General features: G+C 45.9%; 1 protein-coding gene across 9 annotated transcripts in view; it reads left to right on the top strand.

Moving 5' to 3' along the window:
• ZBTB7C (zinc finger and BTB domain containing 7C) overlaps window positions 1–26,933 on the top strand; it is a 401,190-nt gene that overhangs the window by 122,413 nt on the left and 251,844 nt on the right. Inside the window, exon 1 of one of the 9 annotated variants that reach the window (XM_049902322.1) lies at window positions 16,867–16,902. The exons of the other annotated variants lie outside the window; for them this stretch is intronic. The gene's annotated coding sequence lies outside the window, so the exon portion shown is untranslated. Of the gene's footprint in view, window positions 1–16,866; window positions 16,903–26,933 lie in introns of those variants that run through there. 9 annotated transcript variants of the gene reach the window in all.

Genomic DNA, 26,933 nt, shown 5'->3' with positions numbered 1-26,933 from the left:
CCTTCTCGTCCTTGCCCCTGGGCTGTTGTGCCCCTTTAGTCTGGTTTTGTTTTATGGGTCTGTCTAATCTGTGACTGAAGGGTGAACCTCAGGAGTGACTTAAGTACTGAGTTAAAAGGGTGTCTGGGGGACATACACTCGGGGTTTCCCCAGTCCCTGTCAGACCAGTAAGTCTGGTCTTTTTTTTTTGAGTTAGAATTTTGTTCTACATTTTTGTCCAGCTCTGTCCAGGACCCTCTATTGTGATCCCTGTCAGAGCAGTTGGTGGTGGTGGCCGGGCACCATCTAGTTGTGCTGGACTCAGTCTGGTGTAGGCTGTGGTACTTGAGGTCAGTTAGTCTTTTGGAGTAATCTTTCCCTTGTGTCTTTGGTTTTCTTCATTCTCCCACACTCCTGATGGGTTGAGATCAGTGGAATATCTTAGAAGGCCACTCACAAGCTTTTAAGATCAAGTTCACATTTGTACATAGCATCCGGACGATTGGTGTTAGCCCACTGGATGGAGAGTGGACATCACTCTGGCCTGACTTCATCAGTTCTCTGTTATTGAACATGCAGCTGAGGGAGAAAAATTATTATCTTACCTGCTGGCATTAGCATTCTCTCGGGGAAGGAATGGCTTTCATTTAAGAACTACCTTGGTAGGCCATTTTGGTGAGAGATGAGGCCTTGAGAGTGTGAGTGGAAGAAGAAAAAAATACATAGAGGAGAATCCTCTGTACCAAAAACCCAAGAGCGCTTGCAGTGAGAGAGGAAGGAAGGAGGAGGATCCGGGCTGGAGGCTGTGGTCAGTTAGTGGAATGGCCAAGGGAACGTCAAGGAACAGAAGAGGTCCACTCTGCAATGTAAAATTCCTGACGGCCCTTCCTGCTTCTGACCCCTGAATTACCTGTGTAGCCCACCCCCCATCCAGCCCTGGGTGTGATACTTGCGGGGAGCCAAGGAGGAAGAGCTGAGTCATCATGTGGGGATTATAAAACAGAGCTAAAGGAGCATCCGCAAGTCCTGGAGGAGGGAGGGGGTTCTGCAGAAGCCAGACACCAGAGGTGGAGGTAACTTGGAGGAATGTACCAAAAACCAACCAGTTGCCATCGAGTAGACTCTGACTCCTGTGACCTCATGTGTGTCAGAGCAGAACTGTGGTCAACAGAATTTTCAGTGGTGGTTTTTTGGAAGTAGATGTCCAGGGCTTTCTTCTGAGGCACCAGCCCTTCGGTTAGCACCTGAATGCGTTAACCACTTGTACCACCCAGGGACTCCTACACCCCTGAGAACTCTCTGAAATCCTGGGCTGGGCACTGGCCTCCCCACAGGCCAGGGGATAGCGGCTGGAGCCCATCCACTCTGGCTGGCTAAGTCTGTTTACAAACACTTTCTGAAGAAGTGTGCCTTTATTCCCTGAAGTCTGTCCAGCAGGGCACTCTGGGGTTGACACAAGCCTGCGGGGTGGTTTCCTGGCTGGTTGCTGTGGCTGGGCCTTCCTCACAGTGGGGGCAGCATGGTCACCTCCCCGCACTGCCGGCATCCAGTTCTTCCAGGCCAGCAAATACACAGAGAAATCAAAGGTAGAGCCTCAGTGTGACAAGTGGGTGTCTTCTGAAATCTCACAGCAGATGTCCCCGCTTCTCATCCATCCTTACACTGGCCAGTCCCTTTTTCCACAGTATCCATGATAGCTGGCCCTCCAGCCCACCCTTGGAGGTTCCAGCACTATGGGTTCACTGCAATTCTAGGCGGACAAACCCTCTCTCACATGCCTAATTGTCAAGAAGTTATTTGTGAAACTGAGCCCCACTCTGCCCCCACCCCACTCCCAGCCACTATAGCTCTCTGCCCTGACCCCTCTGCACAACATACATTATTCCTGGTGTCCGTGGCTGGCTGTCCTGTCTCCTGAGTTCTTCCTGTCCCACTCGCCCTACTCTGTTGTAGGTACTGGGGTGCAAGACAACAGGCTGGCAATGGCATTCCTTGCTCGTGACAGGTGAATAACATGACTGAGTCCTCAGAGGGCATTTGCAGTAGATGCCAGATATGACATGTTTTTTGGTTTCTGCAAACCTCCTCAAAGCTCAGGCTCTGTGCCACCCACATCCCCTCTGAGGTATGTTCTCAGCCTGTATGGCCCTTGCTCCGTAGTGGAGCTGTCCTGAGGGCTCCTGACCTGTCCTTGCGCTGGCAGTGGCTCCTTCTCTGCTTTGTGATTCTCCTAGCCTAGTTCTGCCTGTCTGCTGCACACCGCTGCTGTCTTTAGGCTTGTCTGCCCGGTGGGCACAGCAGCCACTGCCTAAATGGTATGGGTTGAAAAGAACTGGGGGTGGCCTCCTCTACCCACTCCCCCTTCCAACATTTTTCCTCCATCCATTTCCTTTCCATTTGTCTTTCATCACTTGTAACTCCTCCTGACCTTGCCCCACCATACCCAGCCCTTTATCTTTCTGGAACCATCCTGTGCAACATCTGCCTGGGGAGTGGAAATAGCCCTGGATGAGTTGGAGGCCAGGATTCCTGCCCTGGCCCTGCTGCCCACCAGCCTTGTGTTCTGGGAACCTCAGTTTCCTCATCTGTAAAATGACTGTTGAATTAGATCTTAGCTCTGACAGCCTGTGGTTCTTACTCTGGGCAGAAACATCTATTTTCCTATTTCAGAGCCCACATATGCCCTGCCAGTAAAGCTCTGGTCCATGAGGGAGGCTGCATTCCCCACCCATTTGCCAGGTGGAGACGAGTGATACAACCTGAAACTTGTGGAAAATGGAGCTGGGTGTTCTCAATGCCAGCTGCGATTAGGATCACCTGGGGAGCTTTTAAAGTATCCTGATTCTCAGGCCCCACTCCCAGAGATTCTGATTTCATTGGACTGGGATGGGACTCAGGCATCTTTGTTTTGAAAGCTCCCCAGGTGGTCCTAATATGTAGCAAAGTTTGAGAACCACTGCTCTGGTGCCTTGCTGCTGGCCTTGCTACTTGAACTGTGGTTCTCAGATAAGACCCGCGGCATCAGCATCTTCTGGGAGCTTGTTAGAAATGCAGAATCTCAGGCCTGGCCCTAGAATTCACAGAGTATGCACATATATGCAAGATCTCAGATGATTTCTGTGCCTTTTGATATTTGAGGAGCTCTGCCTTAACCCTGTATGTGGTCTTTTAGAATTCCGTTAGCCAAAAAAAAAAAAAAATTTTTTTTTTTTTTTGTAGTATCTGTTGGAAACCCTAATGGCATAGTGGTTAAGTGCTACTGCTGCTAACCAAAAGGTCGGCAGTTCAAATCCACCAGGTGCTCCTTGGAATCTCTATGGGGCAGTTCTACTCTGTCCTTTAGGGTCGCTATGAGTTGGAATCGACTCAACGGCAATGGGTACGGGTATAGTATCTGTTGTTGTTAGGTGCCCTCTAGTAACTCATAGCGACCCTGTGTACAACAGAACAAAACACTGCCCAGTCCTATGCCACCCTCACAGTCATCGCCATGCTTGAGCCCATTGTTGCAGCCTCTGTATCAGTCCATCTCATTGAGGGTCTTCCTTTTTTTTACTGACCCTCTAACTTATTAAGCTTGATGTCCTTCTCCAGGGACTGGTCCCTCCTGACAACATATCCAAAGTACGGGAGACGAAGTCTCACCATCCTCACTTCCAAAGAGCATTTTGGCTGTATATCTCCCAAGACAGACTTCTTTGTTCTTCTAGCAGTTCATGGTATATTCAATATTCTTCGCCAACACCATAATTCAAAGGCATCAATTCTTCAGTCTTCCCTGTTCATTTCACTGTCCAGCTTTTGCATGCATATGAGGTAATTGAAAATACCATGGGTTAGGTCAGGTACACCTTAGTCCTCAAAGTGACACCTTTGTTTTTCAACAAAAACAAAGGTCTTCTGCAGCAGATTTGCCCAGTGCAATACATCGTTTAATTTCTTGACTGTTGCTTCCATGGGCGTTGATTGTGGACCCAAGTAAAATTAAATCCTTGACAGCTTCAGTATTTTCTCCATTTATCATGATGTTACTTATTGGTCCAGTTGTGAGGGTTTTTGTTTGCTCTTTGTTGAGGTATAATCCATTCTAAAGGCTGTAGTCTTTGATTTTCTTCAGTAAGTGCTTCCGGGACTTTTCACTTTCAGCAAGGAAGGTTATGTCATTGCCCATCGCAGGTTACTGATGAGTTTTCTTCCAATCCTGAAGCAGTGTTCTTCATATAGTCCAGCTTCTTGGATTATTTGCTGGGCATACAGATTGAATAAATATGGTGAAAGGATACAATCCTGACACACCCTTTCTCATTTTAAACCATGCAGTCTGTTTGAATGACTGCCTCTTGGTCTGTGTTCAAGTTCCGCATGAACACAATTAAGTGTTCTGGAATTCCCATTCTTCGCAATGTTATCCATAATTTGTTATGATCCACACAGTTGAATGCCTTTGCACGGTTCATAAAACACAGGTAAACATCTTTCTGGTACTCTGCTTTTAGCCAAGATCCATCTGACATCAGCAGTGGTAACCCTTGCTCCACATACTCTTCTAAATCCAGCTTGAATTTCTGGCAGTTCCCTGTCGATGGGCTGTTGCAACCACTTTTAAATGATCTTCAGCAAAATTTGACTTTTGTGTGATAGTAATGATCCAAACCAAAACCAAACCTAGTGCCATCGAGTTGATTCCGACTCACAGCAACCCTATAGGACAGAGTAGAACTGCCCCATAGAGTTTCCAAGGACCACCTGGCAGATTCGAACTGCCAACCCTTTGGTTAGCAGCCATAGCAGTTAACCACTATGCCACCAGGGTTTCTGATATTAATGATATTGTTTGATAATTTCCACATTCTTTTGGCTCACATTTCTTTGGAATGGGCACAAAAATGGATCTCTTCCTGTCATTTGGCCAGGTAGCTGTCTTCCAAATTTCTTGGCATAGATGAGTGAGCACCTCCAGCACTGCATCTGTTTGTTGAAACATCTCAGTTGGTATTCTCTTAATCCCTGGAGCCTTGTTTTTTGCTAATGCCTTTAGTGTAGCTTGCAGTTCTTCCTTCAGTACCATCGCCTCTTGATCATGTGCTACCTCCTGAAATGGTTGAACATCAACCAACTCTTTTTGGTACAGTGACTGTGTGTATTCCTTTTGTCTTCTTTTGATGCTTCCTGCGTTGTTTAAATTTTGCCCATAGATTCCTTCCAAATTGCATCTCAAGACTTGAATTTTTTCTTCAGTTCTTTCAGCTTGGGAGATGCTAAGGGTGTTCTTCCCTTTTGTTTTTTTAACTCCAGGTCTTTGCAGATGTCATTTTAATACTTTGTCTTCTCTAGCCACTCTTTAAAATTTTCTGTTCAGCTCTTTTACTTCATCATTTCTTCCATTTGCTTTAGCTACTGTATGTTCAAGAGCAAGTTTCAGTCTCTTCTGACATCCATTTGGTCTTTTTTTTCTTTCCTGCCATTTTAATGACCTTTTGCTTTCTTCACGTATGATGTCATCCCATGACTCATCTGGTCTTTGGTCATTAGTGTTCAGTGTGTCAAATCTGTTCTTGGGATGGTCTCTAAATTCAGGTGGAATATACTTAAGGTCGTGTTTTGGCTCTTGTAGACTTGTTTTAATTTTCTTAAACTTCAACTTGAATTTGCATATGAGCAGTGTATGGTCTTTTCTGCAGTTGGCACTTGGCCTTGTTCTGACTAATGATACTGAGCTTCTCCATCATCTCTTTCTACAGATGTAGTCAATTCGATTCCTGTGTTTTCTGTCCAGCATGGTCCACTGTATATTCACCATTTAATGTTTTTGAGAAAAGGTATTTACAATCAATATGTTGTTGGTTGTGCAAAATTCTGTCATGTGATCTTCCGCATCATTTCTATTACCAAGGCCATATTTTTCAACTACGGATCCTTCTTCTTTATTTCTAGTTTTGCATTCCAATCACTAATAATTATCAATGCATCTTGATTGCATATTTGATAAATTTCATACTATAGAAGTTTGTAAAAATCTTCAATGTTCTCATCTTTGGCATTAGTGGTTGGTGTATAAATTTGAGTGATAGTTATATTAACTGGTTGTCTTTGTAGGCATATGGATATTATCCTATCACTGACAGAGTTATACTTCAGGATAGATCTTGAAATGTTCTTTTTGACAGTGAATACAGTGATTGATTCAAAATGGCTAGGGTATCAATCTTATGCTTTCCATTTCATTTTTGCCAACTTCCAATTTTCCTAGATTCTTCATACATTCCACATTCCCATTATGGATATTTGCAGCTGTTTCATCTCATTTTGGGTCATGACACATCAGCATATGAAGGTCTCAAAAGCTTGACTCCATCCACATCATTAAGGATGACTGTACTCTGAGGAGTTGACCCAGTCATATTTTGAGTGCCTGTGGGGCTCATCTTCTTGCACTCTATCAGACAATGTTCTGTTGGTATTCATAAGGTTTTCACTGGTCAGTTTTTTCAGAAATAGACTGCCATGTCCTTCTTCCTAGTCTGTCTTAGTCTGATAGCTCCACTGTAACCTGTCCACCACGGGTAACACTGCTGATATTTGAAATACCAGTGGCATAGCTTCTAGCATCACAATAACACGTAAGCCACCACAGTATGATGAACTAGCATCACAATAACACGTAAGCCACCACAGTATGATGAACTGACAGACATGTGGTGGATAATATCTTACTTTTTCCGAAGTTGCTACAAATCCATTTTGGACGTCGGTTTGGTGTGAAAAACTCATTTCTGATGTCAGGTAACGATGTGCAGGAACAATATAGACATAATGTCTATGCTCTTACCATTTTCACTTCCTTAAATGAGCCCAGCTTCTCCCCACAGGGCCTTTGCATGTGCTGTGTTTGGCCTAGTCAATTCCCCAACCTCCTCCTAGTCTCCCTGACCTCTCCTTTCACTGACAAATTCCTCCTCACTCTCAGCTTTATCTGGGGCACTGTTTTGTCCATTCCACATCCTTTGCTCCTCATCTCCCCACCCACAACCTCCCATTTCTCCCATCCTTTGGCATCACTGCCAACCATTGACAGCTCCCAGGTAGCCCAGGGAGAGAACCAAGTCTGATGGTGAGGAGGTCTGACCTCAAACTCAGTTCGCCTCTTAACCTCCTTTGCCATGCCCCCTCATTTTCCACGCTATCCACCTCAGTGGGATGTTGTGAGGATCTAATGAAATAATGGATGTTAAGGTGCTTTCTGTTGTTAGGTCCTGTTGAATCCATTCAATTCATAGCGACCCCATATGACAGAGTAGAGCTGCCCAATAGGGTTTTCTTGGCTGTTATTACTAGGAGAGCAGATCACCAAGTCTTTATCCTGAAGAGCAGCTGGGTGGGTTCGAACCGCCAACCTTTTGGTTAATATTCAAGTATTAATATGCCTTCTAAAGCTGAAGAGTCTACAAATATGAATCATAATTTTTCATGTTAGTGCTGGTGGCAATGAAGGGAGACCGCTGAGAACCGATAAGTCTGAGGAATACTCAAAACCTCTGCCCTGTGATCATGGAGATACATGTCCCCCCACGAGTGCTGAGTGTTTAACTAAAGGGGTCAGTGCATAGACCCAGGAGAGCCTTTCCGTCTCCTCGGAGCTCTCCCCTTCCCCTTCACTGCCGTTGCCTAGCAATGGCCTTCCATCTCCCCATTTTCTGCCCCCATGGTGATGCCCTGTGCCCCCACCTTCCACCCCATCTCTGCCTGCCATCCGGGGTCAAGGCCTCTGGGGAGTACCTCTTTGCAGCAGGGACAGGGCTGGAAGGCTCATGCCTGTGCTTGGAGAGGAAATGGATTATGGGGCTGAGGGATGGGGGTGGGGAAGACTGCTGAGATTTCAGAAAGACCTCTCTGCTCTTCACATGCTGCAGTCAGCCTACACCTAAGTCTGAGCTACTTGGACATGGGCAAAGAGATGTAAAACAGAGTTACTAGTTTTGCTCTTCTTTCCTGAGAGAAGCTTCTGGTAATAGCCTAGGTGCCCTTGGAGGGGTCTGGATGGTGAGGAGGGGCAGGAACCTGGGTGCAGGCAAGGGCAGGGTCCCAGAGCAGGGCTAGGGGCTGGAAAGGAGCTTCCCCACTCCACTTGGCTAGCCTGGCCCTACTAAGGGAGAAGGGCCATCTGGGCTCCAATGGAGTCCTGCCTTGTGGGCAGGCATCCCAGACCACTGGCTCCTCGTCCCTCAGTCTCAGTTGCCTAGTTTGAAAATGACGAGTGTCAGGCTGGGATTGTCTCTGAAGTACCCCCAGCTCTGAATGATAACAATGGGGTATTGGTCTGGGCTGTCAGCAGGGAGGGTTGGCCCATGGGGCAGAGTACAGAGGCAGAGTTCCCAAGTCTCCATGGGTTGGAATTTCTAGTCTGGAGGTGGGTGTCATGAGGAGAGGGTGTTAAACAGTCAGGTGTAGCACCAGGCTGTCTCCGGAGCCTCAGCCCCCATATCAGTGCCCACGGCCATCTCCACCAAAGAGAAAAGGCCTCTGCCTTCAATGAGAAGACAGTCAGCAGGTCTCTGTGTCCCCCATCTTCAGTTTACAGCAAGACAGACAGTCACTCAGTAACAGGTCTTACCTTGATGGTAAAACATTTAGTGACTCTCAAGAAGAGAGGTGGAGTTTGCATGTCGTAGGCATTTAACGGGTAATACGGGCCATACCACAGTCGAGGCGCACACTTTCGTATAGGACCACTTCTGAGGCTGCAGAAAGCCTGACTAAACCCAAGTAGCATTTTATCCTCTTAATGAGCATGTAAACAGAAGGGGAATTCGTGAACTTAATGTTTCTGCCTTCCTGCAGGGACATTAGCAGGCATTGATTTTTAGCTGTGATGTATGCCACTTGCGATGACTTCCGACTGAGGGGGACAATGCTATTTGGGAGTTGGTGAGGCTTAAACATCCTGCAGTCGCCCAGTGCTGCAGCATTGCCAAGCCCACTCGAATCACATTCATTCGCTAGGGTAACAGGGAAGTAACTGGAAATAACTGAGCAGGCTGCCGTCTTCCCGACACACTGTGGCAGCTCTAAGGGATTCCTTAGGTAGGATGTGGGCGTGGAGAGAGAGAGGAGGGTAAGGAGAGAAGGAAGAAGAGACGATAAAGAGCCAGTTCAGAGACAGACCTGGGGGTAGGGGGTAGGGAGTGCGGCCAGGGGAGGGATACAGAGGCCTCAACCATAACTGCAACACATTATTTCTAAAAGCAAAATCTGAATGGAAACACAGCATGATAGACGGTTAAGAGATAGGTGCAAGGATGTTTGCTGTGTGACTCATTATTTGTCAATAAAACAAAAACTATAACAAAAAAGCAAGGTACAGGGCTGTCTGGATTAAAAAAAACCAGTTGCCTTTGAGTGAACTCTGACTCATGGCTACTCCATGTATGTCACAGTAAGGCTTTCAATGGCCGATGTTTTTGGAAGTAGATTGCCAGGCCTTTCTTCCAAGGTACCTCTGGGTGGACTCAAACCTCCAGCCTTTGGATTAGCAACTGAGCACATTAACCCTTTGTACCACCTGGGGACTCTGAAGTTTGGATACTAAATTGCTATTTGTGTCGAAAAGAGACTGCTTACAAATATGCTGGCACGCATATAGAATATTTCTGGAAGAACTCATAAGACCCCAGTGACTCTGGCATAGGGTATGGGGGAGAAACTTCTCTTCATTATGTATTCTTTTATGCTTTTTGAATATTGTACCAAGTGCTTGTATCACCTAATTAATAAAATGATGTAATTTCCAAAACAAGGAAAACAGGGAAGGGAGGGGAAAACATAAAAAGAGACAAGAAGAGAAAGAGTTTTGAAATACTAGAACTCAGCCTGAGCTTAGCTGAGACCCTTTGGGACTCCCCCTATGAGGAGCCCTTTCTAGCTAGCGCTCTGAGGGCACAGAAAGGGCAGCCAAGAGGAGGAGCTGCTGCTGCCAGGCACAGGGCTCTGGAAAGCTCTCTGTCCTGTCCAGGAGCCACTGTGGGTCTGCCCTGCCTGCCTTCCTCCCAGCAGTCCAGGAGGCCTCTTCTGGGGCTGGAACCTGAGCAGGGAGGTCGGGGTGTGGTGGGTGGGGGTGCGATGGGTGAGGCTAGAACTGAGGCAGGGAAGCACGGGAGTGGGGGTGGTTGGTAAGGTCTAGGTTTCAGGGAGGAAGTGCCACCCCAGCAGTGCCTTGGCCCTAGGGAACCCCTGGCCTTCTGCTTCTGGGCCCTGCCTGTGGGGTAACAGTGGTAGGCAGGATTTGTGCAGTAGAAGTGACCTAATGCCTGGTCCCAGGCTGTGTGGCTAACTGCCCCAGTGCAAACCTCCTTCTAGAATTTTTCAGAGAGACATGGAAAACTAAACTTTGGAATGAGCCCCTTTTCCCCCACCCCTCCCCCAACCCCCCAGCCCATCATTGTCCTACTGCTGCTGCTGAACAAAGAAGTAGAGGGACCTTTGGGGCCACTCTGATGCTGAAGAGAAGCAAAATCAGATGGTTTGGAGCTTTTCATTTTGTACTGTTTCAGGCCTGCCACCTAGACTTTAAGCTCCTTGAGGACTTGAGGCTGCTTTATGCCTCAGGGGTTCTCTGGGCGGCCCAAGCAATTAAGCACTTGGCTTCTAACCAAAAGGTTAGCAGTTCAAATCCACCCGGAGCTGCCTCAGAAGAAAGTCTTGGTGATCTGCTTCCAAAAGGTCACAGCCATTGAAAAGCACATGGAGTTCAGTTCTTTTCTGATACACGTGGGGTCACCATGAGACAGAGCTGACTTGACCGTAACTGTGTTCTTTTTTTTTTTTTTTTAATGTCCCTTGAATTGTTCTAGCCCCAAACTGGGCCAGGCTTATAAAGAAGCCGGAGAAAAGCGTGTTGTTTGCATCTTGTGCGTGGTAGGGTGGACGTGAGTAAACTGTACCTGGTTCTCTCAAGCTAAAAAACCCTACTTAAATTCTTCCTGAGCCTGGGTACCAGAAGGCAAGCTGTGAGCAGCTGGGTAAGGGAGGAGGCTCTAGCGCCCAACACAATGGGGTCCCACCTTCCTCAGATGACATGGAGTGAACATTCTGGAAGGAATATTGGCCTGAGAGGGCCACGGGCAACTAGGAATTTGGTCCTGACTCTGCTTCCAAGACTGTTGTGCTGTTAGGTGCAGTCGAGTCAATTCTGACTAATAGTGACCCTATAGCATGGAACTGCCCCCAGAGGGTTTCTTAGGCTGTAATCTTTACGAATGCACATTGCCAGGTCTTTCTCGTGAGGGGCCACTGTGTGGGTTCAAACCACCGACCTTCCGGTTCGCAGCTAAGCACTTAACCATTGCATATTGCATCATTAGGGCTCCTTCCCCCATGAACTAGTGCTCAGCAAGTCGGAGGATTTGTTGCATGTAAGCCTGGAGAATGGCCAGAGATCACCCAGAGCAGCCACTCTCCAAGTAGGGTCTCCTGACCACCTGCATCTGCACTGCTTAGGAGCTCATTAGGAATGCAGATTCTGAGGCCCCACCCAGACCTGCTGAAGCTGAGCGTCTAGGGGTGGGACCCAGCGACCTGTGTTTAACAAGCCCTGCAGGTGATTCTGAAGCATGCTCAAGTTTGAGAACCAGTGGGCTAGCCCTGGAGCCCCGGTGGTGCAGAGGTTAAGAGCCCGGCCGCTAACCAGGTCAGCAGTTTGAATCTACCAGCTGTTCCTTGGAAATCCTATGCGGCAGTTCTACTCTGTCCTACAGGGTTGCTATGAGTCCGAATTGACTCAATGGCAATGGTTCGGTTTGTTTTTCGGACCAGACCTGGGCTTCCCCAGGTGGAGGAGGAGGGAGGGGCAGGTGCATTCAGGAAGCTACTTGAGTGATGCTGGCTCTCATCCTCCCCCCGGCAGGTGCCTTCTCATATTTACCAGGCCTCCTCTTGTACCATGAGGAGAAGGATGCCGGGAGAAGGTAAGTAATCTGTCCAGTGTCCTGCGGCAAGCTTGCAGCGGGTGGAGAACGGGCCTCAGCTCTCCTGATTCCTATTCAGTTGCTTAGGTTATGAAAATGAAAAGGGGGAACAGAACAACCAGAGCGGAAATATTGAGAATGTTCACCAATTGTGAAGAATATAACCGATGTCAGTGAACAATTTGTGTAGAAATTGTTGAATGGGAACATAAACTGCTGTGTAAACCTTCACTGAAGACAAGATCAAGTATTATTACAAACAAAAAAGATGAAAAGTGGGTGGTGGATTTTGTGGAGCAGTGAGTGCAGAGGATAGGATCAGAGCTGAAATTTCAGGAACCAGTAACTCACTTGGTGGACAGGTGGAGCCACACTCATGGGGCCCCTGTGGAGATGAGCTGGAATAACTGCACTGTAGATGGTCGGCAAGGGGAACCATGGTTTAGCGGTAGAATTCTCACCTTCCATGCAGGAGGCCCAGGTTCAATTCCCAGCAAAGGCACCTCATGTGCAGCTTCCACCTGTCTGTCAGTGGAGGCTTGTGTGCTGCTATGTGATGCTGAACAAGTTTCATTGGCACTTCTAGACTAAGATGGACTAGGAAGAAAGGCCTGGCAACCTACTTCTGAGAATCAGCCAATGAAAACCCTGTGGATCACAATGGACCAGGCAGCGTTCATTCCATTGTGCATGGGGTTGAACAACCACAGATGGCTGGCTGGAGGGGGTAAAACGCTCCACGTGGGTGCTGAGGACGAGTAGGGAAGAGCTAGCCCTGACCGAGTAAAAGCAGACGCAGGTCAGCAGTGCATGTTGTGGTGTGAGGGGCTGGAGGTGGAGAGGAGCATGGGCCAGGTCTACCTCAGCAGCTGGGGAGCTGTCTGCCTGGCCTGCCCCTGGGCTTCACCCAGCATTGCGGGTGGCGAGGGCAGCTGGGAACTGCGCTCCATTCACTGCACCAACACCAGAGGAGCTGGCCTGGGGCACCTGTCAAGGGGATCGATATGGGAAGGCCGAAGTTATAATGTGAGCCAGGCTAGAAACGGGAAAACCCCCCCGGGAACTGGGCCTGGGGGGTGGGGGGTGCAGGATTAATTTAATTAAGTCCTGCTTTGGGGACCAAGCTAAATTTAGCACTGCTGCTGGTTTGACTCCTTCCTGGCAACTCCCTCCCATCTGCCCATGGTGCCTTCTGCAGGTGATTAATTCAGAATTCCTGGCTAGAATGTGCAGACGCACCTGCTGATTGCCTCGGCCCCTCTGCAAGCCACTGGGAGCGTTCTCTCCCGGGGTCCCATGGGACAGAGCATTCTGAAACACACAGCTCCTCGCAGCCCTTCTCCAGGGAGTAAACACTGCGGCCTAATGAGGCCTGCTGTGGCCGAGCAGGCCCAGCACAGGCCCCAGCCTTTTGCAAAGAAAACACCAGCCACCACAGGCCTGAGTTTCTAGCTCATTTCATTTGATTTTTCTCCTGCCACAGAGCTAAAAACGTGTTGAGAAACCACGACCGTGCTCTGGACGGTGGGCCCCTGGAAATAACTGATCCTTCTAGACTTTATGCATGCACTTCACAGGGAGAAGGCAAGACGGCTCTTCTGCTAGTTTTTGCTCCAATTCTGCACTCTTCCTTTTGACAGATTCCCACCTGGTCTTATCAGTCTCTGGACTTTTTTTCTCCTGATTACCCTCCCCTCAATTTGGGGGCCATTCTGAAGTTTGTTAGTCTCTGTATTAGTTTCCTAGGGAGGCTATAACAAATGGCCACAAACTGGGTGGCTTAAAACATTTATTCTCTCTCAGGTCAGGAGGCCAGAAGCCTGAAATCAAGGTGCCAGCTAGGTTAGTCTTCTGGAAGCTCTGAGGCAGAAACCAACCCATGTCCCCTCTCTCCTAGCTTCTGGTGGTGGCCAGAAATTCTTGTCATTTCTTAGCTTGTAGCGGCATAGCTGTCATCTCTGCGTCTTCACATGGCGCTCTTCTCTGTGTCTCTGTGTCCTTTTTCTGTTTCTTATAAGGACACTCTTGTTGGATTTAGGGTCTACCCTGATCAGGTATGTTTTCTTCTTGAGCCTTACCTTACTTATATCTGCAAAGACACTGTTTCCAAATAAGGTCACGTTTGGAGATTCCTGGTGGACATGTATTTTTTGGGAGACACAGTTTACCCTTCTACAGTATCTCCAGAGTGAAGTGGTACAACAGACGGATGGGGTGGGAGATGACGTGAGTAATAATAAATACCAAAGGATGGTTTATGGTTTGCATCATTCATTTGTCAAGTATTTGTTGGTGGTCTACAGTGTGTCAGACATTGTGCGAACACAGAAGCTACAACAATGAGCAAGACACAACCCCTGCCCTCACAGAGGTGGTGGCGCAGTGGGGATTAGAGATCAACAGCAGTTGAATGCAGCTGAGAGACATGTCAGCACAGTGCCTGTCACTAAGATCAGTAAATATCAGTACGAATAATAGTAATAGTTGTTGTTAGTTGCTGTTGAGTTAGCTCTGACTCTTAGCAACCCCATGTACAAAAGAATGAAACATTGCCTGGTCCTGCGCCATCTTCATGATCATTGGTATGCTTGAGTCCATGTTGTGTATTTTGAGTGCCTTCCAACCTCGGGAGCTCATCTGCCATCACTAAATCAAACAGTACTCTGTTGTGATCTATAGGGTTTTCTTTGGCTAATTTCAGAAGTAGATAGCCAGGCCTTTCTTCCTAGTCTTAGTCTGGAAGCTCTGCTGAAACCTGTTCACATGAACCATGCTGGTATTTGAGATACCAGTGGCATAGCTCCCAGCATCACAGCAACATGTAACCACAGTACTACAAACTAACAGACTACTGCTAGAAGTAGTAATACGTTTAAATGCTTTATGGCCTGAGCCAGACCCAGTGGACTGAAGCCATAAAGAGCTTTCTTTTTGTCACCCCACTGTTTTCATCCTGCTCCTTGAGCTTTTCTTCCCAGTCCCTGAATCAAATCTTGGGCAGATCCCGTAGCTTTTCTGGTCACACCCAACTGTTACTGAGTGGCTTCATTTTTAGGTATTGAAAGTCCAGGAAGTTTAAAACCAAACCTCAGTCTGTTCTCTAGGCTGTGCATTCAGCCTCTGTTGCCACCCCTGTTTCGCCCCCAGGCACCTGCTCAGGCTTCCTACCTGCAGCGGAGGATGGAGCATGGGTGGCATCTTATCTGTCTGCTTGTCCCCTCCTTCCTCTCTTGTCACCTGCCCTTGCTGGCTTCTCCATGGTCAGGTGCAGCCCCCTGGAGCTTGGGGATAGGGGGTGTCTGACCAGCCAAGCACCTCTGAGGACAGATGATGGGCCTTGCTGCCGCACAGCAGGGATAGCGTGCAGTCCCAGGGGGCGAGGGCTTGTGGACAGAGCAGACTAATGGTCCAGCTTGAAGCATGCTCTTTTTCCAACAATAAGCCCCATTGCCTGCCCAGGGAAAGAAGCACGGGTTCCTTCCCCTCCCATTCCTTCTCTCCATGCTCCTAATGACCCTCAAAGATACCACAGAGGAGCAGTTCTACTCAGCTTCCCAAGATAATTAGGGTCTACCTGGCAGCGAGTGAGTCAGAGTGCAGGACGCATCTTCCAAGGGCCCTGCAGCTACCTGGTTTGAGAGTTGTAAACCCCTCCCACCTGCAGAAGCCATTGTGCAACCCCCCACCTCCCCCACGCCACACACCCCCTGCAGAGGGCTTGGGCAGCCCCAAAAGGAGCACCCCTGGAACACTTGCTCAGAGCAAATGGGGGCTGATTTCCCAAGGGCCTGGACACAGCAGCCTTTGGACTTGAGAGCACACAGTACTGACCAGAACCCATGGATTCTGCTTTGGAGCATGACTGGGGTGACATAGAGCCATCCTAGGTCACTTGAATGGTTTAGGTTGCCTTCCTCCCTTTGTGAAAATATTAATAGCTGTCACTTGTTGGACGTGCACTACATGCTAAATGTTCTAAATGAATGGTCTCTTTGAAAACATATAACAGCCCTACAAGGAAGGTACTAGCATAACTATTGTAACTCCCATTTTAATAAGTGTAGAAGCCGAGGTTTGGCAAGAACAGTGATGAAAGTGCATAAAGCACCCATCCGTTTTGCTACATAGATGTCAAGTTCATTAATGCTAACTACTATATGGAATTTCTTTTTGTGACTATTCACATTGTATTTATCTTCGGTGGTAACTGCTGTTATACAGTTATGTGTGCACTCTTCTAGGACTTTCTATGCACAGACATATACATATGTCCATCTAAGACTTGTAAGTTTATACCTGTGTGTGAATGTCTGTGTCCTAGAAGCTAAATACCATGTGGGTAAGAATTTTTATATCTTTTGATCACTGTTGTATATCTAGCCCCTATAAGTGTGCTTGGCACATAGTAAGTACTCAAAACATACTTGTTGAATGAGTGCATATGTAAAAATATATACTTTTGCTTTTGGAGTTTAAAACCTCATACTGTACTTCCTGTTAGTGCTTGGTTTTTTTGTTTTGTTTTGTTGAACCAAATGCCTTGCCATGTCAGCACATATAGATATGCCTCATTCTTTTTTTTTTTTAATAATTTTTATTGTGCTTTAAGTGAAAGTTTACAAATCAAGTCAGTCTCTCACACAGAAACCCATATACACCTTGCTACACACTCCCAATTACTCTCCCCCTAATGAGACAGCCCGCTCTCTCCCTCCACTTTCTCTTTTCCTGTCCATTTTGGCAGCTTCTAACCCCCTCCACCCTCTCATCTCCCCTCCAGGCGGGAGTTGCCAACCTAGTCTCAAGTGTCCACCTGATCCAAGAAGCTCACTCCTCACCAGCACCCCTCTCCAACCCATTGTCCAGTCCGATCCATGTGTGAAAAGTTGGCTTCGGGAATGGTTCCTGTCCTGGGCCAACAGAAGGTCTGGGGGCCATGACCACCGGGGTCCTTCTAGTCTCAGTCAGACCATTAAGTCTGGTCTTATGAGAATTTGGGGTCTGCATCCCACTGCTCTCCTGTTCCCTCAGGGGTTCTCTGTTGTGTTCCTGGTCAGGGCAGTCATCGGTTGTAGCCAGGCACCATCTAGTTCTTCTGGTCTGAGGATGATGTAGTCTGTGGTTCCTGTGGCCCTTTCTGTCTCTTGGGCTCGTAATCGCCTTGTGTCCTTGGTGTTCTTCATTCTCCTTTGATCCAGGTGGGTTGAGACCAATTGATGCATCTTAGATGGCTGCTTGCTAGTGTTTAAGACCCCAGATGCCACTCTTCAAAGTGGGATGCAGAATGTTTTCGTAATAGATTTTATGATGCCAGTTGACTTAGATGTCCCTTGAAACCATGGTCCCCAGACCCCTGCCCCTGCTATGCTGGCCTTGGAAGCATTCAGTTTATTCAGGAAACTTCTTTGCTTTTGGTTTAGTCCAATTGTGCTGACCTCCCCTGTATTGTGTGCTGTCTTTCCCTTCACCTAAAGTAGTTCTTATCTACTATCTAATTAGTGAATACCCCCTCCACCCTCCCTCCCTCCCCCCTCTTGTAACCACAAAAGAATGTTTTCTTCTCAGTTTAAACTATTTCTTAAGTTCTTATAATAGTGGGCCTCGTTCTTTTTAATTGCTACATAATATTCTATAGATTATGGAACCATTCTCTTGCTGATAGACATTTCGATTGTGTCAAGTTATTTAGTTGTTACGACAACACTGTGATTAATATCCAGAATGATAGACATCCCAGATGACAGTATGTTTCATAAAAAGGCAGCTGCTATTGAGTCGATCCCGACTCATGGTGACCCATGTGTGTCAGAGTAGAACTGTGCCCCATAGGGTTTTCAGTGGCTGATTTTTCTGAAGTGGGTCACCAGGCCTTTCTTTCAAGGTGCCTCTCGGTGGACTTGTACCACACACTTTTTGGTTGATAGCCAAGTGCTTTAACCAGTTTACGCCACCCAGGGACTCCTTTCGTTTATTTAAGTCTTTTTTAATTTCTTTCAGTAGTGTTTTGTAGTTCTTAGTGTAGAAGTCTTATAGTTGTTAAATTTATTCCTAAATGTTTTATTGTTTTTGATGACTGTAGGCGATTTTAAACACATTTTAGAAACAGATTAAGAAGATGTAAACTACTAAGGCTATAGAAAGGCCCAATAAGACAAGTAACAAGCATGAGCCAATGGATCTATATGCAATCATGTGCCCTACCAATGAGAACTACACCTTTTTTTCAGGCACACATTTATAGAAACTGACCATGGACAAGGACACTTAGGAAGCCGTAGAAAATACCAAAGAATCAACATCATACAGACCACATGCAATACAACAGGAACTCAGTGATAAAAAGAACTTGCCTCTACCATTAGCCACTGGACTCTGTCATCATTACCAGCACCACAAGAGCAAGACTCAGGGGAGGGGAGAGGTAACCATGGAAGCAGGAGGAAGGTTGGAGGCATGATGATGATTCTTAAGAGATCTGGAGAGTGTGTTGTGTGCTTCTGATGTTCATGACGTGAATGAGCACCTCATGATGATATTTACAGGTTACAAATTCAGGGTATGATCAGTACTGTTTCCTCTGCACTTCGTAATGGGGAGGCAACCTGGACAGCTCTTATCATCCTAATTTTACACCTGAAGGAACTGATGAGTAGAGAGAGGAGATCACCTGCTAGGCTGTCAAAAAACTTCAGTGGTGGAGCTGAGGCTCAAATTCAAGTCTTCTGACTTCAGATTGGTTGCTTTTCCTATTGCATCAGCTTTGAATAAATCATACTCAAGTCTGACTGTACAGAGACTCCTGAGAGCAGGCTCTAAGCTAAACTTATTACTGTCCCCAGTGCCTGACAGTGGACGATTTCAGTATGTACTCATTGAATGGATGCTGAACTGAGTTATTAATTTCTGTGTGGGTGTTTGCATTTATTCCTTTCTAAATAACTCTTTTCTCGTGGTAAAAGTGATGCATGTTCATTGGAGGGAATTTGGAAAATACAGAAAGTAGAAAGAAAAAATTAAAGTCTCCTCTAATCCTGTCATTAAATATTTTATAAAACGTTTTAGTAGCCGCACAGTAAGTATACACGTACTCAATATTTAGGTTATTTCCAAATTTTCCCTGTTATAAATAATTCTGCGGCAAGTACCCCTGCATACTCTAATTATTTCCTGAAGGTAAATTTCTGGAGATAGAATTACTAGGTCAAAGGATATGAAGTTTTTAAAGGTTTTGATAAATATTCCCCCATTCCCTTCCTTAAAGCTATATAATTTGCACTCCCAGTGTAAGAAAGTATCAATTTCTGTGCACCTCATCAATATTCAGTATTTTTTTTTCTTTTTTCTTGTTTAAGATAGACTTTCTATTGAAGTACTACATATATCATAAGCGTACGACTTGGTAAATTTTCACACAGTGAATATACTCATGTACCCAACATCTAGATCTTGACATAGAATATTATCAGCATCCCAGAAGCCATCCTTGTGCCCATTCCTGTCATTATCATAACTCCCAAGGGTAGCCACTATGCTGACTTTTAACATCATAGGTCAGTCTTGCCTGTGTTTGAACTTCACGTGTATGAGATCATGGAGTATTACTCTTGTGTCTGCTTTATACCATGCAACATTACATTTGGAAATCCATCCATACTTCTCTGTGTAGTTTGTGTATTCTTATTTCTGCATTGCATTTCATTGTGTGAATATACCATAATATAGCTGTCTTGTTGTAGGTGGGCTTTTGGATAATTTCTAGGTTGGGACTATTAGAGCCAATGCTGCCATGAACATTTTTGTAGGTGTCTTCTGGTGAATGATTGTAAGCATTTCTACTGGCTGTATACCTAGGACTAGAATTGCTGGGTCATAATACTAAGTAACTTTAATTAAAAAAAAAATTGCCTAATAAAGCTGATGCTTAGGTCAAGGAATAATAGATAACGGGGAATTTCAGACAGGGTATTGCGTGTTAGTTGGGCCTTGCGGCTCTTCATGTCATGCCTTATTGCTGATGGCCAGCACACATATGTGTAACGCTGTGACTGTGTAGACCCTTTTATTTTAGGATTCATATATCGAAATGGGGAGCCCTGGTGGTGCAGTGGTTAAGAGCTTGGTTGGTAACCAAAAGGTTGGCAGTTCGAATCTACCAGCTACTCCTTGGAAGCCATATGAGGCCCTACTCTGTTCTACAGGTTGCTATAAGTCAGAACTAACTCGACAGCCACAGGTTTGGTTTTGGTTTACATAGAAATGGAAACAATCATATGTATATAAATAAGAGTTGAGGGTGGGGCTAGTCACATGGATGTGCAGGTGATCATGAATGGGGATTGGGGGTCCTTTGTAGGTGTCCAAGTGGGTTCTGAAAGGCTGGAGCGATTGTGTAGGGCTCAAGAAGCCAGGCTAAAATATTAGGGAGTTTATTCCATAGATAGTGGGTTGTCATTGAATGTTTTTTAGCAGATTGATGTCTTCATGGAAGTGACATTGTACAAACATGTCATGGGGATGCAGCCAGAATCTCATTAATGCTGGATGCAAGGGTTCAGGCATAGCAACTGTAGGGGTCCAGGGAGGGGAGTGAACAGTACCCACACCTATGGGCAAAGTCGCAGTAACCAGAGGGCCTCCTGGGCCACATTGCAGGTGCGACCACTTTCTCCAGCCTCCCCCGTGCCTTTCCTGCCTAGCCCTCCTCTCCCTTGGCAGGACTCAGGGTCTCCATTAAGTGCTCCTCCTCTGTGCTCCCAAACTACAGCACTTACCTCAAGATACTCTAATTGTGGCAGGCGAGCTCTTTGGGGCAAGGACCACACGTGTCCTGTTTACCACCTATTCCCAGCACCTGGTACAGTGCCTGGCACACAGTAGATGCTCGGTAAATATTTGTGAACCAATGGGTATTCTTTGCCTCATGCCTAATTACCCCTCTTGGCCAACCCTTTAGATGGACTCCCTTCTGTTTGTCAGTCCTGGCTTTGGCCTTAGCTTTTGTCTTGTGATTGCCCTTGTCCCTCTTTTTCAAGGCCCTTGAACCCTGTGTACAGGAGAGGGTGTGGAGGCAAACCCAGTGCAGAGGCAGGTCCAGACCTTCCCTTCTGAGAGTCCATGTCTCCCCCTCAACCTGCTTCTGTCATGTTGGCCTAGGTCAGCAGCCTGACTGTCTGAAGCACAGGATGTCAGGGTTTTGTGCTGTCTCCACCCGTGAGGCTGCAGTGATGGGGAGGTGGCTCCATGTTAGTGGCAGCCAAACGAAAGTCATTTTGGGGAAATTGTCCTTGTCTGGCCCACCTGGGTGATGGTGGTGTTGTTAGCTGCTGTTAAGTCGATTCCAACTCATGATGACCCCATGTGTTACAGGGTAGGGCTGCTGCATACAATTTTCTTGGCTGTAATCTTAATGGAAGCAGATTGCCAGGATTTTCTTCTGCAGTACCACTGGGTGGGTTCAAACCACCAAAGTTTAGATTAGCAGTCCAGTGCAATCTGTTTGCACCACCTAGGGACCTGGCATACCTGGGCTCCCCTGCAAAAACAAGGCTATGTGGACAGAACCACACAGGCCCTTGGTTTGGATGGGTTTTCCCCAGTGGAGTTTGGATATGATTCACTGATAATAAATGCTGCCACCTCTCTCTGGATCTGCCTGCAGCCAAGTGTGAGGGATGCTATCCCCCCAGGCATTGTGTGAAATAAGTATGGCCTCTTTTTCCTCTCCTTTTTTGCCATTTTGACCATGAAATGACAGTGGGGAAGCAGAGATCCTAGAGCCTCCACGTAGGCGAATCTGCCAGCCTGTCACTTCAGCCTGGAGAGGGACCAGAGCCTGTGAGGATGGGATGTACTAGATTCCCTTCTAGAGTATTTTATTGAACGGAGAAGCAGGAGCCACTCGTTCACAGAAGAGTTGGCGGGTCTGTGCCCTGACAGAACGGAGTGGGTAGTGGCACCAGCTCGGTGGGGCTGCCCTCGGGCTTTGGCAAGGGTCAGTGCCATGGGCTTCTTCCCTCTGAGCTCGTGTGACACAGGATAGAATGCCCGAAATACCAAGTTTCCCGGCTGGCAGCTTTAAGAGCTCAATAGGTTTCAAGTCAATTTCACTGTCCCCTCTAAGATTCTTCAGTTGATAAATTAAAAAAAAAAAAGAAAAAACCCGGAAACAAAGTCAAAGCCTGTGACATTCCCTCAGGGGACAGCCTGGGGGGAACTATTTTATGGCAGAGAGCAGGATGGTGGTGGTTTCATTATCTCTTGCTACCTATCAAGCCATCCTCAAACTTAGTGACTTACAGCAGCAGCAACCCTTTGCTCATGATTATGTGAGTTGGGATTTGGGCAGGGATCTGTGGGGATGAGTTTTCTCTTTTCTACATGCTCTTGGGTTGGGCTGCTTGACTGGCACTGGAGGGTCCAAGATGGCCCCACTTCCTGTCTGAGGCCTTGGTGCTGGCTCTAGCCTGGGAGCCTTAGTACTTTTCCATATGGCCGAGTTCTCCACTCAGGCCCCTGTCCTCCAGGGCGTCTCTCTGTGGCAGAATAGCCTAACTTCCTTACATGGCACTGGAACCTCTGGGGAAGCAGAGGCTGCAAGGCTACCTGAAGGCTGGGCTTAGAAGCCCCAGCATGTCACTTCTACAGCATTTAATTGGTCACAAGTCACAGGGCCATCGTGATTCAAGGGGAAGGGAAATATAGTCCACCTCTTGATGGGGGGTAGAGCAGAGTCACATTGCAAAAGGGCAGGTTCGAAGGAGAGATTGTTGTGGTTATCTTTGGAAATAATCTATCACAGAGAAACACATAAACCACTTGTTTTCTTGTTGCCACCTTTCCCTCTGAGCCCTTATTCCTTTACCTTGCTCTACAGCTGCATCCTGAGGCTACAGTACAGTGCTTCTCCCCAATCCTAAAAGATAGGATGCTGTTACCTAGCAGAAAAGGGGTTGATTTAAAAAAAGCTATTGTGCTATTTTTCTGGTTACAAATTATGAGTTCTGGAAATCCGTTGTTCATTACAAACCTAGGATGCCTGTTTACAAATTTAGCACCAGTGGGAAAGCTTTCTGATCTCTATGGAGAAGCCTCCAAAGTTGCTGTGAAGCAGGGCTGAGCCAGGCACCCCTTTCCCACGTTCTGGTGTAGTCTCACCAGCCAGTGTTGTACTTAATTATGAAGCCATAGAACTTGCACCTCACACATTGTTAAACATCTTATTAGAAGAAGATGGGGAGTTCCCAGCCTTCCTTTGAATAGCTGTGAATTTTAGATTCTGAAAATGTTAAGTAGAATAGCTGTTTATTTTCTCAGTTTTGTTTGGGGCAGGAAATCTTACAATAAACTTAGGAATACACATGCAGCCCTCTCATGGCTATTTGTGTCCAAAAAACAAGAAAATGAGAGTGGGAATGAAAAGAGAGTTGTTTTTCATACAGAACAGGGAGAATTTTTATAATATGAGAATTCCATAATTCACCTCAGGTTATAAAGTCTGAGGTATTTTTGTTGTTCCTTTGCCTCAAAACGGTTGCCGCTGTTTTTGTCATCAGCCCTCCCCTCCCTCCAGCTCCTCAAAGCCCATCTGTCTTTCTCTCTTACTTCCTTAATATCCTGAGTCCATTTCCAGGATTCTGTACCTAAGATGTTTCCAGAAGCAAATTTCCAAAATCAAATTTGCCCTTGGGGACAGAAAGCTGGTTTGCAGTTAGTAGATCCCTGTTGCTTAATGCTCTCACTGTAATGTTGCTTGTTAACAGATGATTTGAATTTGAAGGGCTTCTGTTTTTCATTGATTTTAAACGGAGTCGGGGGAAGAAAGAGGAGGCACTCCGAGGTGTACTTCTGAGCTGCTCTGTGCTGTTTATCCACTACCTGGAAGTTGCTGCAGAGCAGCCCTCTTAGGTCACTTAAAGCTAGAAGACGCATCAAGGGCAGGAGATGGGAGGTATTAAATGTACATTTTTCCTTGGAATATATAAAACAGTAGAGAAAGAAGGTCAGGAGACCTGAGTGTGATGAGCTAAGCTCTGTTAAAAGTGAATCCCGTAATGCTGGGCAGTGTCGTGGATTGAATTGTGTTCTTCCAAAATATGTGTTGAATTCCTGGCGCTTGTACCTCATTCTGTTTGGAAATAGGGTTTTTGTTATGTTAATGAGGTCATACTACTGTAGGGTGGATCCTAAACCTAATCACTTTGAGTTATAAAAAAGACCAGAATAGACACCAGGACACACGCAGGGGAAGATGGAGTCATATGAGGATTGTCTATAAGCCAGAGAATGCCAGGGAACAAAGGACACCCGGGGCTACTGGCATGAAGGAATCAGCATGGCCAAGACCCTGATTTGGACTTTAAGCCTCCATAACTGTGAGAAAATAAACGTCTGTTCTTTAAAGCCAGCCACTTGTGGTATTTGTGTTAAGACAGCAAATCACTTAGCCTTTCTGGGCTTCAGGTTTTTTATCTTTAAAAGTAAGAGATTTGGATTTGATTCATTTTAACAAACCCTGGGTTGAGCATTGTGCTGGGCATTGGGATTAGGGACTGAGCCAGGGTGCGTCCTGCCTGCAAGGAACTCAGTGTAATGAAGGATCTCTGAGGCTCTGTGATACTCAGAATTTTCCGCCGGATGAGCGCCCTGATGCTAAGCCTGGTAATGTAACAATGCTGGGTTATGCTGAGGGGAAAACCACACTGATTAATAACCCGCTGTCTTCCAGTAAATTATAGGTGTAGGAAGACTATTATGGTCTTGGTCATTAGCATTCATATCTGTCGATGCAAGGTTTGTTTATGTAAGCACTCCACCAGTTCAGCTAGGGTTGGCTTGGCATCTATTAATTAATTATTTAGTCATTGCTAGAGATTAGAGATTGGTCCTTTCTTTTAATTAAGTAGTTGTTTCACTCATTTCTGACTCTTTTTTCTAGTAATATTTTTTTCTAATTAGGAGAAATAATGTTGGCTTCAGTTGGAGAAGACAAGACCCCAAGAGCAAGCCCTTATGAGAGGAAATGTTAGTGATTAGACAGCCTATGATAGGACCTGGGTGTGCATGGCAGGGTGGGGGTAGTAAGGACAGCTTTGCAAATAGCTCCTCAGCCAGGACAAGAGCAGGTAATCATTGACTTAACAGACACCCCATATACGAGAGCCAGGGCCCTTGCCTGCTGACCATACTCCTACTTTTTGCCTTCTGGCCAAGAGTCCAATGACTGTGTCCTTGGTGGCTTGAATATGGGGAGAAGGGATGGTGCCCTGGACCATAGAGGTGACAGGAGAATGGAGACAAAGAGTTGGAATTGACATCTATTTTTGAGGTGACTCAACAGAATTTGGTGTTGGGTTGGATGTGAACAGTGATGGGGGTGGGGGTAGGAGAGGAAGAAGGATGAGTCAAGAATACCTTTCAAGTTTTTGGCTTGAGCTACTGTGCAGATCAAGGTGGCTCTGATGAAAATGGGGAAGACTGGGAAGGAGCAGTTTTGGCGGAAATAAAAATAGCTTGTTATTGTTCTTGTTAGGTGCCATTGAGTCAGTCTGACTCATAGCGACCTTATGTACAACAAAATGAAACACTGTCCGGTCCTGTGCCATCCTCGCAATCATTGTTATGCTTGAGTCCATTGTTGCAGGCACTATGTCAGTCCATCTCGTTGAGGGCCTTCCTCTTTTTCGCAGACCCTCTACCAAGCATGATGTTCTTTTCCAGGGACTGGTCCCTCCTGATAACATGTCAATAGTATGTGAGACTAAGTATCACTGTCCTTGCTTCTAAGGAGCATTCTGGCTGTACTTCTTCCAAGACAGATTTGGTCATTCTTTTGGCAGTCCATGGTATATTCAGTAATCTTTGTCAACACCATAATTCAAAGGCATCAGTTCTTCTTTTGTCTTCCTTATACACTGCCCAGAAATAGCTTAGTTTTGGAAATATTGAGTTAGGAAATGCCAGGTGAATCTTCCTGGCAGAGATTGCAGAAAACAGCCAGCGGGCACAACTCTGGAGCTTAGAAGAGAGGTCAGGGCTGAGAGTGACTGCTGTGAACCTTTGAACCTAACTTGCTTTCATGATGCTATTTCTGCAAGAAAATATTACCCAAGTCCAAAATACCTGAATTAACAATTAAACATTAGGACTTAACTTTTTGAAAGCTGGGGAGGAGCTATATGATTATTCCAAGGGCCTTTTGGGATTGTTAAGAGGTAGTTGGGCGTAGCACGAAATTGGGGTTGTAAAATACTAGTTATTGACCCAGCTACGTCACTCACTAGCCACATGTAGTTAGACCAAACAACTTATTGTGATACTTTGCCTATCTACTTCACACTCCTATGAGAGTGAGACATAAAACAGATGGTGGAAGTGTTATGAAAAGCATAACATACTATGAAGTTTACAGAAATCGTCATTGTATTCACATTGTAGTGTTACTCCTTACTGGGATAGCAGTGAGAAAATGGGTTGTTTCTCTTTTTGATAGTTTTAATGCTCTCCCTTCTTAGAGAAATAACACATGCTTATTGTAAAAAAATAAATAAAATAAAAAATATAGAAAAATAGAAAAATGGATAAAATCACTCACATTCTCAATACCCCAAGGCAAGTTACTTTTAATATTTTGGCATATTTCCTACAGGTAATATATTTATGGAAGTTTAAAAATAAGGGTTTATTTCAAACATGTACAAATGTACAGAGAAATAATGTAGCTACTATTCGTATACCTTGAGCCATAATTAATCAGCCTTGACATTTCTGCCATATTTGATTCAGATCCTTTCCTTTTGTAAAAGTAAAATGTTCTAGATGCTGTTGAACACCCCCTTCAATTCCATTCCTTTCCTCATAAAATTTAACAACTATGGTTTAGTTTTTGCTAATCTGGATATGAAATGGTATTTCATTGTTGCTTTTAAACTTCACTGAGGTAATAATCTACTTTTTTTTCCATATGAGTAAATTTAGTGAATAGTTTGTATTTTTCCT

This window comes from Elephas maximus, chromosome 11, assembly GCF_024166365.1.
Source record: "Elephas maximus indicus isolate mEleMax1 chromosome 11, mEleMax1 primary haplotype, whole genome shotgun sequence".
NCBI lineage: Eukaryota > Metazoa > Chordata > Mammalia > Proboscidea > Elephantidae > Elephas > Elephas maximus.
This window is presented reverse-complemented; position numbering and strand designations above follow the sequence as displayed.